The sequence below is a fragment of the Coturnix japonica genome, chromosome 3, assembly GCF_001577835.2.
Source record: "Coturnix japonica isolate 7356 chromosome 3, Coturnix japonica 2.1, whole genome shotgun sequence".
In the NCBI taxonomy this organism is placed as follows: domain Eukaryota; kingdom Metazoa; phylum Chordata; class Aves; order Galliformes; family Phasianidae; genus Coturnix; species Coturnix japonica.
Window position 1 is genome coordinate 2514591 of NC_029518.1, and position 10458 is coordinate 2525048.

Here is a 10458-nt window from a genome sequence, read left to right on the forward strand (position 1 = left end):
ACTTTCAAAATATTGACTCTTGTGAAAGAGTCATCTCCGGGGCTGGTCGTTTTCAAGGTGCCTCATGGATTTGTGCACGTGGGCTTCATGTCAGCAAAGTCCTTAAGCTAAATCTTAACTTTTGTTTTGGGACTATTTATACATTAAAGGCAATAATTATTTGTACCTTGCTGAACTGGGGCCATTGTTCATGCCCTCCTCCCTAAAGCTATGCTTCCATATAAGTCATCAGACCATTTGGCTCATATCCTTGCTTCTCTTAGGTGTTCAACAGAGTTTTGATGAAGTTTTACTCTTTGTGTGCTCCACATTTTACCCTAACTTGACTTAGCACTGCACTGTGCCCTCCCTGTGCCCATCACCCACCGATGTGTGGCTGTGCTCAGGGCAAGGCCAGGCCGAGCCACTCAATGAGGCAGAGCTGCCGCCATGATGGCGGGAAGGGGGGTGGCAGCAGGATGGGCTACAGGTGGGGGTGGCAGCAGGAAGGACCACAGTGCTCATCCAGTTCCAACCCCCTGCTATGTGCAAGGTCGCCAACCAACAGACCAGGATGCCCAGAGCCACATCCAGCCTGGCCTTGAATGCCTGCAGGGATGGAGCATCTACAGCCTCCTTGGGCAACCTGTTCCAGTGCATCACCACACTCTGGGTGAAAAACTTCCTCCTAATATCCGATCTAAACCTCCTCTGTCTCAGTTTTAAAACCATTCCCCCTTGTCCTATCTATGAAAGTTGATGCAGAATACAAAGAACAGGCTGATGGAGCTGTGGCCTACAAATGATTTTTATAAACACAGAAGCTTCCATTCCACCCTGTACACTTGTGATTAAATCAGTAAAAGATCTTGTCCAACTGGACAAAAATACCAGATCATGAGAGAAATTGGTCTTTTGCTTCTAAAGAGCTTTTTAAAGTGGTTTTAAAGCTTGTTTAGCTTTAAGGGAGAAAAGGGAGAAGGACTTGTAAAGTGATGGCATCAATATTTGATGAAATGGAGACAAGGGCTTGGAGTAGTGCATTTAGCTTTACGTCTCACCTGCATAAAAAGCTTTAGCAGCAAAAAAATCAGGCAGTATGGGAAGCCCTATTGGCTGCTTTTGTTTTTGTTTTTGTTTTGTTTTCTTGGTGTCCGTGTCCCCCCTCCCATTTTCTTTGTAGTTTAATTTGCTTTATAATTGCTGTTTTTCTCCAGTGTGGAGCTGACAGCTGAAGTGTCAGCTTCCTGCAGCACTGCTCTTGTGCTCATGCAGTTTCAGCCGCGTTCTTCTTGTTGCTTTTAGGAAATTGGCCTGTTTCTTCAATTTTTCAGCCTCTACAAACGTTGTCAAAATCCTCGGTAGTTTCTTTTGATAGTTCCTTCTATCCTCATGTAACAATTTTGCCCAAATGGCTTGTTCTCATTCTTTGTTTCTTTCATTCATTCTTTGTTTCATTCTTTCTCATTCATTTTCAATTATTTCCTTTCTGTTTTCCTGCTTTACAGACAGTTTAGAAGAATGTCTTGGGAAGATTTGCAGAAAAAGGAAAAGCCTTTATTTTTTGAAAAGAGGTAGTTATCTCATCATCTTCTGATCTAGCAAAGTGGAACACGAGTTCTTTGATCTTCTTATGTATTTGGAACCTCTGAGCCTCCAGAGGTCTCATATGCAACATCTTTTGGGGCATCCTTGTAGTTTTTTATCATCATCCCTGTATTTTTTTTTTTCCATTATAATTAACTTTTGCCATGAGCCTTTCTTCAAACAACATGTTTGAGAAAAAGGAACCTTTTAGCCTAATGATACCTCTTTGTTTAGGTCAGAAGGTTTTTAGTTGACTCTGTCTTTTGTTACCACCTTTGTGAACAGTGTTATTTCCTCCACCTTAACCTGCTTTAATGTTGCCTTGAGACAAATGTTTCCTCTGTGGCAATTTGTTTTCCTCAAGAAGGATCAGAGATCACCGACTGAGATGAGGTTACAGTTGTGATCTGCTAATAATCAATGTTCATGCTTGTTGGTATTTTCAGTTACATCTGAAATCAGAATCTCAAAAATGTGGAGAAAAGATTGTGTGATTTGGGAAATGCCAGTGTGTTCTCAGTGCTTCTGTATCACAGCTGTCTTTTATTCCTGTACATAGATAACTAGGTGGTGCATGAGTTGGAATTAACTCCTTTTCATGGTGGAAATGACCATAATCATAATGAGAGCCTGAAGAACTCACAGAATCACAGAATCGTAGGGGTTGAAAGGGACCTCCAGAGATCATCGAGTCCAACATCCCTGTCAAAGCAGGTTCCCTACACCAGGTTGCACAGGTAGGCATCCAGGCAGGTCTTGAATATCACCACAGAAGGAGACTCCACAACCGCCTTGGGCAGCCTGTTCCAATGCTCCACCACCATCTCTGTAAAGAAGTTCGGGTCCCATGAATTTATGAACATTGGTGTTGCCTAGGCGCTCATGGACCACCTCTTCCCTGACTGAAGGGAAGTCTTCCATTCCCCAGACCCTCTCACTATCCTCCAGGGTCTGAGATTTGTGAGGGAGAGCTTTTCCACTGCAGACAGATGAAACAATCTCCTAACATCTCAATTATGTTGCAGACTCTGACTTTGGCTGTTGTTAGTAGTGTTAGGGTGTTGCTAGGAAAAGCAATGAGGAATTTAGGTATGAAAAAACATTGCAAGAATATTAAGAATGCAACAACAAGAAGAAACCCAGTGTGCTTGTTCTAAGCTTATGTATATTAGAATTTCTTTTAACTTGTGGTAACAATAATATTAGCATAGTGTTATCTGCTTTACTGAGTGGAGCCAGGATTGCTCCAGAGTAGCAAGCACAGCAGCAAGTGAGAGTGGACTTGATGATCTTCAAGGTCTTTTCCAACCTGGGTAATTCTATGATTCTTTTATTCCTTCCTGTTCTTGGAGCCCACTGAAAACACTGGAAATCAGCAGTGGCAGGGAGGTAGAGCCAAGGCAGAAGGGACAAAGAGTTCAGCTAGTGCCACTTGGGCACCTCAAGAGCTGAGCCTGGTGCTGCTTCCCCCGGTTCTCCTGCTGGGATCCGGTCACTTGAAATGCTGCTTTTGCTTTGCCGTGGCTTCATCCTGCTGAAGCTTCACTTCCTACCACTTGAACTCAAATCAGGGCAGAGGAGCTGCTCCAGTGTTTGTCTGTGGGTTTGCAAATACATTCTGTTACTCTGTGGTCTGCAGACCTGCCCATGGCAGGGGGGTTGGAGCTATATAATCTTTAGGGCACCATCCAACCTAAGCCATTCAATGATTCTAGTTTCTTTGCTCAATCTCTTTTTAGAGTAAATGATGTTTTAGTTCCAGTAGTTTTGGAGATTAAATGTATGTGTTGTGCTGGTCCCTTTTCATTCCCTCAGTGTAATTTGTTTACTGTCCTGTTACATATTACCAAATGATGGGGAAAAAAGTAACTCAAGTATCCCCTTGCTTTCATATTTCCTCTCTGTTCTTCCAACATTATGCTGCTCTAAACCCCTTGTGTTCACCTTCACATAGAATTGCACCTTCAAGGATCATTTTACACTCTGGTTGGTCTCCAGGAAACCTAAATTTTTCATTCCTTTATTATTAAAGCTATGCTTGTAACTGAAACTGAACTCTCATCCCTTTTCAAATTAACCCCTTGGTGCAAAATGTCAAGGATTTTCCAATTCTATCAAATGGAAGTTAGTGAAGCCAGCAACCTATTGACACCAAGGGGTTAACCCATTAGCCACGATTTAATGTCCTCGGCTTTAATCTACAGACTCACAAATAGTGCTGTGACTTCCTAACCCCACTGCAAACATGTCCCAGAACTCATACTATTAGGTCTTCTCTTTGTGGATGGACTTGGGAGAAAACCAAACAATGTCACAGCTGGAAATGAAAACACATAAAGGGCCTGGAAGTGGAAAGCAGATGTCATTAGAAAAGAAATATATATATATATATATGTCTCATGTTAATGGTCCTCAGGGAAAAAACAACTCTTCATTACAATAAATGTAAGGGGAAGAATACTCTCAGGATGTGTTTATCCTCAGTTGTTTGCTGTGCCATTCCCTCTGCCTTTCCCTCAAGTAATCTTCTGGGCTATTGCTGGGGGTGGCATCATGATGCTTTCAGGGAAACCTCGCTGTTGGAACCATGGCACCAAACAGAGATTTCTGCAAGGAGACACAAGAATCTTGGGATGCTCAGGGGCTGGGAGAGAGAGGTCAAGCTGCCTGGGAAGCAGGCACTTGATGAGGGCGCTGTGGGTGAGAAGAGCAGAGCACTGGGACCTGCAGGGCTTTTCCCTGTGTGTATCTCTCCGTGCTCTCCTTGTGCTGGTGCTGGGATGCTGTTGCACCCTGACACACGTGACGATGTGTATGAGCCTGCTGGGACCAGCACAGCTGCTATTCTTGGTAGGGACACGTGGATGCTCTGGGACCCAGTTGTGGAGGAGGCCCCAAGGCAGCCCGCTGTCTGCTCCCCACGCTGGAGCTGTTGGCAGATGGTTCTCATGTTTGAGAAACCAAAGCCAAGCACATGGGATACCCAGGAGAGCCCCTCCTCGCCAGCTCTCAGCTCAGGTTGTGCCGATAGCCAGGGAGCAAGAGAAGAGCTTCCCAGCTGACTCCACCACCACATGCTCCTTTCTGCAGCATGCAGGATGGGAGTGGGAGCTGTGGGCAGATGGCAGGGAGGACCCAGGAGTGTAGGACAAGCACGGTTCCCCAGCTTCCCATTAGTGCTGCGTGGGTACAAACAGCACTCGCAGCATCTTTTTTTCTGAGCACATAGGAGTTAGTTTAAAAAGCAAAAGGCGAATGCAGGCAGATGAGCAAGGGAGTGTAAGTAACGGGGTGTGCAGAGCCTGGTAACTCTTTGGCTATTCGGGTTTTTGGAGGAGTGGGCTCCAGAAGGATTTACATTTGTTGTGTTGTTTCTTAGTGAAATGCTGATCGCAAGCAATTGTAGCTGGAGACAGGCAGTTTCATTCTGTGTTGGTCAGAATACACTCTTTCCCTCTTACCATCACCTGGTATTACTTCTGCAGTCGAACTGATAGGCCATCTCCATTGCAATGCCTATAAGAGGTATTTGCTCAAGCAAAGCGCATGCCCAGTAACACTAATGCTGTGAAAATACTAAATTAGGATATTAGTTATTAAATTCTACTACGCAAGTTACCATTTATATCATTATAAATCTGTCTTTACTGAGGGCCTGCTTTTATGGTGATGATCCTAGTATTTACATAAAAATTGCAGCACACAAAGTAAATTATGTATTTCAAGCTGCAATTTTTGCTGAGGATTTGCACACGGAGAATAAATAATTTCTCCTTCTTAAGCAACAGTAATCACAAGTAATGTGCAGAAACATTCATAACCGTGGTCTCACATGAAAGATACGTTTATTTTTCCCTGTAACCTGCTGTAATTACAGTGTACATCGGTTCCATCGGAGGTAGATACACCAGGTTTTTCCCCCCTCTTTTCCTCATACAATTTTAATGACCGCTCCTGCTTAGAATACAAGGTTTTAAATTAAAAAATTAAAAATTTAGGAGTAGATTGTTTCCCTGACAACAGCAACATTTAATTCCCCCCTGTGCCATTTGTAAATAAATACATACAGTTGCTGATACCGGTGAGATAATGTGCCTGGGGCTAATTGAGCCATTACAAATATTTTGAGCCTGAGTTTGATAATGCAGGTCGTGGTGCTTAAATATACATGAACTGAACTGATTTAACCTCCTTGCTTCTCGCCGGTGTATTGACAAAACCCTTTGCAACGGGGCTGTATGGACATGGATGTGTAAGGAGAGCAGGCTTGGCTTAGGAACTAGCTCCAGTGCTGCGCCCAGTGCAGGGTGAGCTGTGCCTGCAGGTGGGTTTGTTCACAACTGGAGTGTGACCTCGGTGGCTGTGCGGAGCAGCCGCACTGTGCTGCATGTCCTGCTCTGGTCCCCAGGCAGGCAGAGGCACAGCCCTGCAGAGTGCTGGGCAGAGACCGGCTGCGCTTCTGGCACCGTGAGCTAAAGCCTCATTAAGATAGGGAAAGATGGGAAAATGCCAACTTCTTTGGCCAAATTCTCACATCTTGCCCTGTGTCTGTATGAGAAATTACTTAATTTTACCAGCTCTCTATTGGCAAGACATTCGGCTTGCCCTGAAATCAGCTCTTGGCCCTGTCCTACCCAGCCTTGAGCCTCACCTCTAATGCACAACCTCTTTTAACGCCCTTGTGAGCATTGCTTTTATGCTCAGGACTGCTCTCTAGTCTCTAAAGAGCTTTGGCCAGCCTCTGTGCTGCCGTGCCTCTCAAAGCAGGGTGCAGCTGCAGATGGGGAAGGAGTAGTGCACTTCTCAGCCCCTCTGATCCTGGCTGGGAAGAGAAGGGCTCTGGCTCAGCAACCTCACTCTCTGTGAATTCATATTGCATCCCTGCAGCAATGGTTGGGCTGGCTACTAATTGAGCAAAATGCTCATGGAACAGGTTCTCTGAGATTTCTTTTTCCTGCTTGTCATGTTTTTTCATAGCTAATTAAGGAGGTGCTGGACCAAGTGAAAATGTACTGATGCACAGTTAGATCTAGCCCTGACTCCATTAGGAAACCTATGAGACCAAACTGTGGTCACCTGCTTTTCCATGTGCTGCAGCTCATCTTCCCTAAAGCTTATAAATAGCATCCAAAGGCTGCAACCAGCCCAGCATACCCCAGTTTGCTCCAGGAGCTGGACCAGTTGGTTGTCTCCTAGCACCAGCAGTGCCTTTACCATTGCCATTGGGGCTGGATCACATCCTCAGCCCACGAATCTTGATGGGTTCAGCTGAAGCTGGCAGTGCCTCTGTGTTTTATAGAGTCTGAGGCACTCACTGTGGGGAAATATAATCCTGAAAGCAGCGTATTTTAGGGGATGCAATTTCAGCAGAGAAGAGCAGTGCTCCTGCAGGGCTCTTAGCTGGGAAATGTGCTGCCACAAGTCACCTAATAAAGCTCGGGGCAAGATGCCGTGATGATGTACTGTGATGGAAGGGGAGAAAAGCAGACATAAAGGGAGAAGAAATAATGAGAGAGAAGAGGCTTGAACCACACCGTCATGGTTTGAGACACCCTAAAAGGTTTATTTTGTTGTGAGCAACAGGGTCGGACATTCTGTATCTGACTGGAAGAACCTTGTGCTGTCCCATTACAGCAAACTATTTGCAGCTTGTGTTAATGCGCTGAAATAATGTCACACACAGTCAGCCACGGTCTGCACTTGTAATTAATGTAAGCGCAATTAATCTGAGCAGAGATGACACCTTTTGTCAGCACCGGGTAATCTGTTCTAGCAAAAGTAAAGCTGAGCAAGCAGTTGAAAGGGAAATCATTAGCAATATTCCTCTGTGATGGCAAAGTTTGTCTTCACACCTTGTTACTTCCATAGATAGATGAGCTAAACGCAAAGGGGAAAAAAATAACCACACAACTGAAAAGCCCTTCGTGAGCAGCCGGAGCTGTTCTTGCTGGTTGAAGGGAAAGCACTTTGTGCACGTTGGTATTTCTTCAGCGAGGTGCTTTGATGGCCCCTGAGGGGTTTAGCTCATCTCACAATCAACGTGGAAATTAAGGGTAGCATGCAATTTGTAAGACAATCATACTGTTTGAACAAAGAATGGCTACAAGTGCTTTTGCTCAGATTTACCACATTTAGGCAAGTTTATATCCCTGACTTCTTTTCAGAGCCTGTGTCAGAAATACAGTCCCCACTTGAGCACCGTGCATGATGTGGTGCTGGGCTGCTTCCCATGGCCTGGCCAACCAGCGCTGCCCGCAGCTGCCTGGGGAGCTCTGCAAAAATGTCAATTAGCAATAAAAGTTCTGCAAACAAGCGTAATGCCATCTCCTTATACCTCCCCTGCTGCTGCTCGCAGTCTCACAGTAATGTCCAGAGCTGAAAAATGGATGCTGTGGGCTTCTGTGGCTGCTGCCTCTCGGTCTCTGTAAGCTCAGGGTTATGTTTTACTGGACACATTGTCCCCTGGAATTTTGGATGTCAAATTGAAAATAGAGGATGTTAGCCACTGGTGTCCCTTCTTAAGGGATGTTTTGCAGATTGGAGTGCCTGCCGTTTACATCTAATTCCATTTGGACTTAAATAGCTTTGCTTTTGGTTCCTGTCTGTGCTTTTCTCACAGGTGACCTGGGGATCTCTTAGCTCCTGGCTGTCATCCACGCAGCTCAGAAGGGGTCCATAGGTATTGTTTTCTGTTTCTCTCTGCAGTTCTGATCTGTTTACCTTTCACTGCAGTTCCATTGATTTTAAAAAGGAAAACCCCACACATCTGAGCAGTGTCTCTGGGTAATCAGTTACTTATCTAGGGTGCTGCATAAATTACCTTACCTAAATTACCTACGGAGAAGCTTTCTGAAGCAAAAATCCCTCCCCTGGTTAACCTGAAGGGAATCTACCATAGCTTTGCCCTTTATGTGCAGGGTAGAAGGAGAAGCCAAGCACCATCACTGTGCGGGTCCTGAGGCAGCTGTGTGTAATGAACCACCTGGAAAGAGGAGGCACATGTAACGAACACATTGGTGACAGCTGTGTTAGGGGAGGAGCTAATTAACAAAGCAGTTAAATGAGGGACCCACAAACTTGCCCCTGTAGTTTGTGTAGGCCTTGAATGAGTTCAGGAGCTCATCTGAGATGGTTTCCCGTACAGGCTTTATGTCTTCTGCAGGTCAGTCAGATGGGTGCATGTCCTGTTGCGCAGAGGATGTGTGGAGACAGGAAAGGTGAGCAATGACTGGTACTAAAAGAGCTCTGTTTGCTGTATGGAAAAGAATTGTTTTTATGTGCTGTAATGTCTAGGTGGAATTTGGATATTATGGCTAGGGAGGGCAGTCTGCAAAAGCATGTTTTGTTGTTGAGGGAGAGAGAAAGCGCATGTGTTAAACCTTCCTTCCATTAGGCAAGTGTTTGGGGATAGATGTCCTGGTATTTCCACACAGCACTTATAAGGTGGCCTTGAATCTTCATGCAGCCTTCTTGCCCAGACCTGGTGCATCTCTTAACCCAAAGAAAGCCTATGTGAGCTTTTTGTGTGCTTTCTACAGTTGATTGCAGTGCAGATCTGGAGCATATATCAATTCTTTGGATGGAGGTGCTTCTTCTCTTTTCAGATAGACTTACGTAGCCAGTGTGCTTTAAGAGATGATGAGTGCTGTGGGCACACCTGTATGTTTGACTTGGCTCAACCCATTTGTTCTCTTAATCCTTTGTTATCCAAGGGGCAACCTTGAAGTGCTGCTTCTCAGCAAGCCACGTTCACCCCTTATCTCTGAAATATGCCCAAGGCTGGTTTCCTGCAGGACTTGCCTTTTATTATTATTAGTTTCCTTAAATGTGTAGTATTTCAAAATTGCTTTTTGATTAGACTGGGATCATAAGAAGTTGAATCTGTCGCGACCCAAAGGTGTTGAAGGGTTTCTCTTAAGCCAGGCAAGATGGGCTCAGCTGCAGAAGGCCTTCAGGTGCTCCACGTAAAGGAATAATAATGGCTGTTTTCATTAATAGAAGTGCAGACCATAGCTTATGCGCTCCTAATCCTGTAGTAATTAAATGACTGGAAAGAAGGGTGATTCATACCAACCCTCGCAGAGCTCAAAGGATTCCTTTTCTGTACGTTTGAATATAGCTCTGAGAATGAATCTGGTTTGTTATATCTTGTAAATAATTCACTACGTTCTTGTTAATAAAGTAGTTTCATCCCGCTGGGGAGGGAAAAGACAATTGATATATTTGGTTATCATGGTGTGCCACACAAGCCTAAGATTGACTAGAGAACATTCAAAGAGAAAGATACAATGTCTTTCCAAAGAGCTTTTGGGTTAGAAGCAGTTCAAAGTGAGAGGCTTTGACTGTAAATGGTGATGCAGCCGTGTTGGTTTTTAGTGGTGTGAGCTCCTGCTGTGTGTCTTGTGGTACTGGGGGGTGGTGCTACAAAACCCCTCAGCTCTGGGGATTCTCCAGTTTCGTGGAAATATCAGCTTTCATCAGAAAAGCATTTTCTTTTCTTTAGTCCTCATGGCTGTAGGAAAAATGGTCACAAATGTGACCCTGCGGGCTCAGAACCCCAACTGAAGGAACTCAAGTTGACTGGAAATTTGTCTTGTGATTAATATTGGAGCTGACTCACCAATTTATACTACTTGAAAGGCCGACTTAAATAACCTGTAGCATTTATATACTACCCTTCAGATGTGGATTGAAAAGCCCTTTCAGATGTGGAACTCTGTCCCTTGCGATATACCTGTGATAGATTGTTACTGTGAATTTCAGCTAATTCACTCATTTTTCTATGGTGATTTTTCTTAATTCTCCCTGACTGTTCAGTGAGTGATTGGCTGTATGTATGTGTTGCTCTCTCTGGAATCTGTAGAAGCCTGCAAAAATCCAGTGATTTCACCA